The sequence below is a fragment of the Otolemur garnettii genome, unplaced genomic scaffold (assembly GCF_000181295.1).
Source record: "Otolemur garnettii isolate 467f Iridium unplaced genomic scaffold, OtoGar3 scaffold00011, whole genome shotgun sequence".
In the NCBI taxonomy this organism is placed as follows: domain Eukaryota; kingdom Metazoa; phylum Chordata; class Mammalia; order Primates; family Galagidae; genus Otolemur; species Otolemur garnettii.
Genome location: NW_003852406.1, coordinates 17,033,692 through 17,040,570, shown reverse-complemented (window position 1 = coordinate 17,040,570; position 6,879 = coordinate 17,033,692). Strand labels below are relative to the sequence as shown.

The 6,879-nt window shown below is 42.8% G+C and overlaps 1 protein-coding gene across 1 annotated transcript in view; it reads right to left on the bottom strand.

Annotated features, from left to right (window-relative positions):
• The window catches only part of ZNF609 (zinc finger protein 609), a 236,861-nt gene that overhangs the window by 22,426 nt on the left and 207,556 nt on the right, over nucleotides 1-6,879 (bottom strand). The window lies entirely within an intron of this gene.

Sequence of the window (6,879 nt, the reverse complement as noted above, 5' to 3'; positions counted from 1 at the left end):
ATCACAGCTCACAGCAACTTCCAACTCCTGGGCTCAAGCGAGTCTCCTGCCTCTGCCTCCCAAGTAGCTGGGACCACAGGCACCCGCCATAGCGCCTGGCTATTTTTTTGGTTGCAGATCATTGTTGTTTGGTGGGCTCAGGCTGGATTCGAACCCACCACCTTAGGTGTATGTGGCTGGTGCCTTAGCCACTTGAGCCACAGGCGCCGAGCCTTAAACTCCTACTCTTAAATGATCTTCCTGTCTTGGCCTTCTAAAGTGTTGGGATTATAGCAATGAGCCACTGTGTCCAACCTCATTAGATGATCTGAAAGTAGGAACAGTTTTTTATTTCTTCCTTTCAGATCTGTATGTCTTGTATTTCCTTTTCTCACCTTACCACACCGACTAGAACTTCCAGTGCTATTTTAGAGAAGAGCAGTGAGAGTATATTTCTTTGCCTTGTTCTCAATCTCAGTGAGAAATCATTGTTTTTTTTGAGACTGAGCCTTACTATGTTGCCCTTGGTAGAGTGCTGTGGTGTCACAAATCACAGCAACCGCAAACTCTTAGGTTTAAGCGATTCTCTTGCTTCAGCCTTCCAAGTAGCTGGGGCTACAGGTGTGCACCACGATGCCTGGCTATTTTTTGTTGCAGTTGTCATTGTTGTTTAGCTGGTTGGGTAGGGTTCAAACCCGCCAGCCTCAATTATGTGGCTGACGCCATAAACACTGTGCTAAGGGAGCCGAACCAACCATTCAGTTTCTTACCATTAAATATAATGTTCAGACTTGGCACCTGTGGCTCAAGTGGCTAAGGTGCCAGCCACATACATCTAAGGTGGCAGGTTCGAATCCAGCCTGGGCCCACCAAACAACAATGACGGCGGCAACCAAAAATAGCTGGGTGTTGTGGCAGACGCCAGTGGTCCCAGCTACTTGGGAGGCTGAGGCAGGAGGCTCGCTTGAGGTTGCTGTGAGCTGTGATGCCACAGCACTCTACCCAGGGGGACAGCTTGAGGCTGTCTCAAAAAAAAAAAAAAAAGAAAAGAAAAGAAATATAATGTTCAGTTTTATTTCCATGTCTGGGATATAGGAGACAAAAGAAAACCCAGGAACCATGTTGTTTTCAGGTCCTAAGGTCCCTAGCTAGTCTGATTTTTTTTCTACCCTTCAGAGTCTTCTGGTTATATTTGTTTTATATATTATGTCCAGGGTTTTTAGTTGGGAGGAATAAGTAAAAGTTTGTCTATTCCATCTTCCCTGAAGTAGTAGTCCTGGTTAATTTTTATTGGTTATCTTTCTTAGCATTTGATTTCTATTATTTCAGTGTCAGTGCAAATTTTGGTTTGCAAGTTCTTTTTGAGTGGGGTGTTATTATTAATTTCCCCCCTTTCTCTGTCTAATCATTTTGCAATTTCTTTTTTCTGGTCCCCTAACATCACCTGTGCCACAGTGAAATTTAGGATTACAGTTCTATTCTAATCACTGACACAGTCCTTTCCAACTTTCTAAAGCTTCTCTTCTTTCCCCTCAATTAACTATTTTTAGCTTCTTTTTATGAAGCTGGTTAGGGGTTAGCATCTTACTCTCTTGCCTCATGTTCTCAATCTCTTTATGGGATATTTTTAGTATCTATTTACTTCTCAGGAACTCACCTCTCAGATTTGCAGGTCAGCAAGTCTATAGCTTCAGACTCATTTAGTGACTTGCCTCTCGTCTGTTTTTGATTCATGGAGATGGTTTATTTTGTTTTTTTTAGCCCAAATATGTTCTTTGATTTTTTTTTTTTTTTTTTTTTTTACATTTTACTTCTTGCTATGTGTTTGCAACAGAGGGGATAGATCAAAAGTTTGGACCTAGGGAGTCATCTTGATTAAAAGGTCCAAGGCACATTTTCTTTCTTTCTTTCTTTTTTTTTTTTGGAGACAGGAGCCTCAAGCTGTCCCCCTGGGTAGAATGCCGTGGCATCACAGCTCACAGCAACCTCCAACTCCTGGGCTCAAGCGAGTCTCCTGCCTCCGCCTCCCAAATAGTTGGGACCACAGGCGCCCGCCACAACGCCTGGCTATTTTTTGGTTGCAGCAGTCATTTTTGTTTGGCGGCCCGGGCTGGATTCGAACCTGCCACCTTGGGTGTACGTGGCTGGAGCCTTAGCCACTTGAGACACAGGTGCCGAGCCCAAGGCACATTTTCTATGTAATGTATCAAGAGAACAAATCTAGGGAATCTAGAATTAGCCTCTTGCCTGTTTTTAGTCACACATTAATAAAACACTATTTGATTCAATACTCCTAGGGCCTATCTATAGTAACTTTTATATTCATCATCTTCTTCTTCTTCTTCTTTTTCCTAAAGAGACAGGGTCATACTCTGTTGCCCAGGCAGGAGTGCCAAGCTTGATCATAGGTCACTGCAACTCTGAATTCCTGGCTCAAATGATCATTCTGCCTCAGCTTCCTATAGCTGGAACTATGGGCACATATCACCATGCCTGGCTAGTTTTAGTTTTTTATTTGTAGAGACTGGTGTATATGTATGTTGCATTTCGTTATTTTGTCCAGGCTGGTCTTGAACTTCTAGCCTCGAATGATCCTTCTGCCTTGGCCTCCCAGTGAAGTTCTCACTATTAGGACAGATTCAGACTAAGGCGTGATATGGCCATCTCTAATAAGTTCTGATTCTTTTTACATAATTTCCTTAGAATGTCCCTGTATCTTTACCTTACATAAAAGACACATTTAGAATTATAGAGCAGGGGATTCAGAAGAGGAAGAAGGACAGGATTTCTAATCCTTTCCAGTACCCTGGCATCTTAAGGAAAATGACATATCTTCTAAGAAAGCAATTAGGCTAAATTATCTCTAGCTATTAGAAAAGTGAATTCAAGTGAATGTTTCTTCCCAAAGATGGACTACTCTGATTACTGTCTAACCAAGTTAGTAATAGGAAGAGTTCATTTATTTATAAACAAGGTAAGACTTAGAGATAGGTACCCCATTTATAAGGGTAGATGAAAATAGCTGTGTATAGAGAACAGGAATACAATTGGAAGATGAATGCTATTTCTCTTCCTGAAGAGAAATAGCTGGGTGGGAACACATGTTTATAAATCGAGCTTCTTCCTCTGGTATACTCTGCAAATTAGCAATAATGAATGATCTGAAGAGAAGACAGGCCAGACAGAGTTCTAAAAATGGGAGAGGGGAAGAGGAAAAATTCTAATATGGAAAGAAAAAGCCTTGTTTAAATGCCAAAGGAAACAATTTGTTGAAGTGTAACACTCTTCCTACAAGGTTTTGAGTTAAGACAGCTGGGAGAATAAGAAGACAAGAAGGAAAAACAGCAAGCAACACATCACAGTCCTAGTTTTTCTACTAGGGCTAGATTTAGGGCAGCAAGTAGGCTGAAGAGAAAGAAAAACTACATTTCATCTTACAAAGTTTCCTGGCCGGGCAAGGTGGCTCACTCATGTAATCCCAGCACTCTGGAGGTCCAGGTGGGTGGACTGCCCTGAGCCACAGGTTTGAGACCAGCCTGAGCAAGAATGAGAGTCCATCTCTAAAAACAGCTGGGTGTTAGTTCGGTGCCTGTAGCACAATGGTTCCAACACCAGCCACATACACCCAGGCTGGCAGGTTCAAACTTGGCCTGCGCCAGCTATACAACAATAACTGCAACAAGAACATAGCTGGTGGCAGTGCCTATAGCTCAGTGAGTAGGGCACCGGCCCCATATACTGAGGGTAGTGGGTTCAAACCTATCCACAGCCAAACTGCAACAAAAAATAGATGGGCATTGTGTCAGACACCTGTAGTCCCAGCTACTCAGGAGGCTGAGGAAAGAGAAATAGCCTATGCCCAAGAGCCGGAGGTTGCTGTGAACTATGATGCCACAGCACTCTACCAAGGGCGACAAGGTAAGACTTTGTCTCAAAAGAAAAAAAAATAGCCAGGCATTGTGATGTTCACCTGTAGTCCCAGCTTCTTGGGAGGCTGAAGCAAGAGAATCACTTGAGCCCAAGAGTTTGAGCTTGCTTTGTGCTATGATACCATGGCACTCTACTGAGAGAGTGACAAAGTAAAACTCTGTCTCAAAAAGAAAAAAAAGAACGTTTCCTTTTTTTTTTCTTTTCTTTTTATGACACAGAGTCTCACTTTATTGCCCTTGGTAGAGTCCTATGGTATCCTATGGCATCCTAGCTCACAACAATCTCAGTCTCTTGGGTTTAATTAAGCAATTCTCTTGCCTTTTTTTCTGAGACAGAGTCTCAAGCTTTCACTCTGGGTAGAGTGCTGTGGCATCATAGCTCACAGAAACCTCTAACTCTTGGGCTCAAGTAATCCTCTTGCCTCAGTTTTTCTATTTTTAGTAGAGACCGGTCTTGCTTTTGCTCAGGCTGCTCTCAATCTCCTAAACTCAGGCAAATCACGGGCCTTGGCCTCCCACAGTGCGAGGATTACAGGTGTGAGTCACTGTGCCTGGCCTTTTTTATTTTTTTTGAGACAGAGTCTCAAGCTGTCACCATGAGTAGAGTGCCATGATGTCATAGCTCACAGCAACCTCAAACTCTTGCGATTCTCTTGCCTCAGCCTCCCGAGTAGCTGGGACTATAGGTGCCTGCCACAGTACCCAACTATTTTTAGAGATGAGGTCTTGCTCTTGCTGGTCTCAAACCTGTTAGCTCAAGCAATTCACCTGCCTCGTCCTCCCCGAGTGCTGGGATTACAAGTGTGAGCCACTGCGCCTGGCCCCAAGTTTCCTATTTTTTTGTAAGTGTTCATAAAATAAGGAAAGGTTTGGCATATTTGAAGATGATAATAATACTTAGTAATAAATAGTGCTTTGTATTTCTCTAGGTGGTTATTTTCAAATTTACCAACAGACATATGAACATAATCTTGTTAGCCACTGTTTAGTTTAGCCACTGTTTAGTTTAAGAGTGCTGACTATCCAGAGAGAAAGAAGGAGAGAGGGGTGGGGGAAAGGAAGAATAGAGAGAGGGAAGGAGGGAGGGGGGTAGGGTCCTGGTGTGGGACACACCTTTTGGGGGCAAGACATGATTGTAAGAGGGACTTTACCTAAGAAATGCAATCAGTGTAACCTGGTTTCTTGTACCCTTAATGAATCTCCAACAATTAAAAAAAATAAGTCCATAGCAAATCACTGAAAATATGTATTTGTCCACATAAGGTGGGCATCTTTGGTATTAAAAAAGGAAGCATTGCTAAAAAAAAAAAGTGCTGACTATTTTCCCTCCTTAAAGGTAATCAATATTGGAGCAGGGTAAAGGGAAATGACTTACACATGAGGCAGTAGTAAGGTTCCTCCAGTCTCAGGAGTGCAATGCTGAGACAACTCAACTCTAAAGCAGCACTGCTTATTTCAGGGGACAATTCAAAATCCAGAAAAGTCTGTGTAGTCAACTCTGATCTGAGCGTAACAGCAGAAAGAGTAAATTTTACCTCTAGGTCCTCCATCTTTAATATCTCTGTCAGTGCACACTTTCTCCCAAGGATATGGTAATCTTCATGCTTTGGTCATTTAAAATTAATTAATTAATTGATTATTTTCGTTCTTTTTAATTTTTTTTGTATTTTGAGTCTTACTGTGTCACCCTCGGTTGAGTGCCGCGGCATCACAGCTCACAGCAACCTTAAACTCTTGGGCTTAAGCGATTCTCTTGCCTCAGCCTCTCAAGTAGCTGGGACTATAGGCACCCGCCACAACACCTGGCTATTTTTTGGTTGTATTTGGCCCAGGCTGGATTTGAATCTGCCAGCTCCAGTGTATGTGGCTGGCACCCTAGCCGCTGAGCTACATGCACCAAGCCTACGCCTGACTTTTTTTTTTTTTTTTTTGCAGATTTTTGGCTAGGGCTGGGTTTGAACCCGCCACCTATAGCATACGGGGCTGGCACCCTACTCCTTTGAGCCACAGGCACAGCCCGCCTGACTTTTTTTGATGGAGTTATTTAGGTGGTGCAGGCTGGGTTCAAACCTGCCACCCTTGGTGTATGAAACTGGTGCCCTAACCACTGTGCTATGGGAGCCGAGCCTATTTTCTTTCTTTTTTATAAAAGCTAGGATCTCACTCTGTGCCCAGGCTGAAGTGCAGTGACATAATCATAGCTCACTATAACCTTGAACTTCTGAGCTCAGCTGGGATTACAGGCATGAGCCACTGGCCCAATTCTATCTCTCTGGTCACTTCTCAGCCTCTTTTGCTGTACTTCATGTGTAGGTGATGATTCAAACTTCTATATCCAGCCCCTTTTTCTTAAACTCCAGATTCATATATCTAATTGCAAACTTGACATTTCCATTCAATGTCTAAATAAAGTTGCCAAACCTAACATAACTGAAACTGATATCCATCTTCACCTTGATACCTCCACCTCCAAAAATAACAATAAAAATAACTTGCTCTGAATTATCCCTATCTCAGCTAATGGCATCTCCATCTTTCCAGTTGTTCAGGCTCTAAAACTTGGAGTTTTACACTTGACTCCTCTCTTATTCTTATGTTCCACACCTGACACTCAGCAAACCTTGTTGCCTCAACCTTCCAAATATATCCAGATTTTGACCACATCTCATAACATCCACTTCTACCACTCCAAACCCTCCCTAAATTATTGTAGTAGTTTCCTAACTAGGAATTGATGGAGATAGGAGAAGAACAATATTTATGTCTAGGCTTTGGTCTTGGAATGTACTTGGCTGAAACACAACTATAAATGAGGGCGAGAAATAACGGAAATACTTTTTTTTTTTCTTTTTTGAGACAGAGCTTCAAGCTGAGCCCCTGGGTAGAGTGCTCTGGCTTCACTGCTCACAGCAACCTCCAACTCCTGGGCTCAAGCGAGTCTCCTGCCTCAGCCTCCCAAGTAGCTGGGATT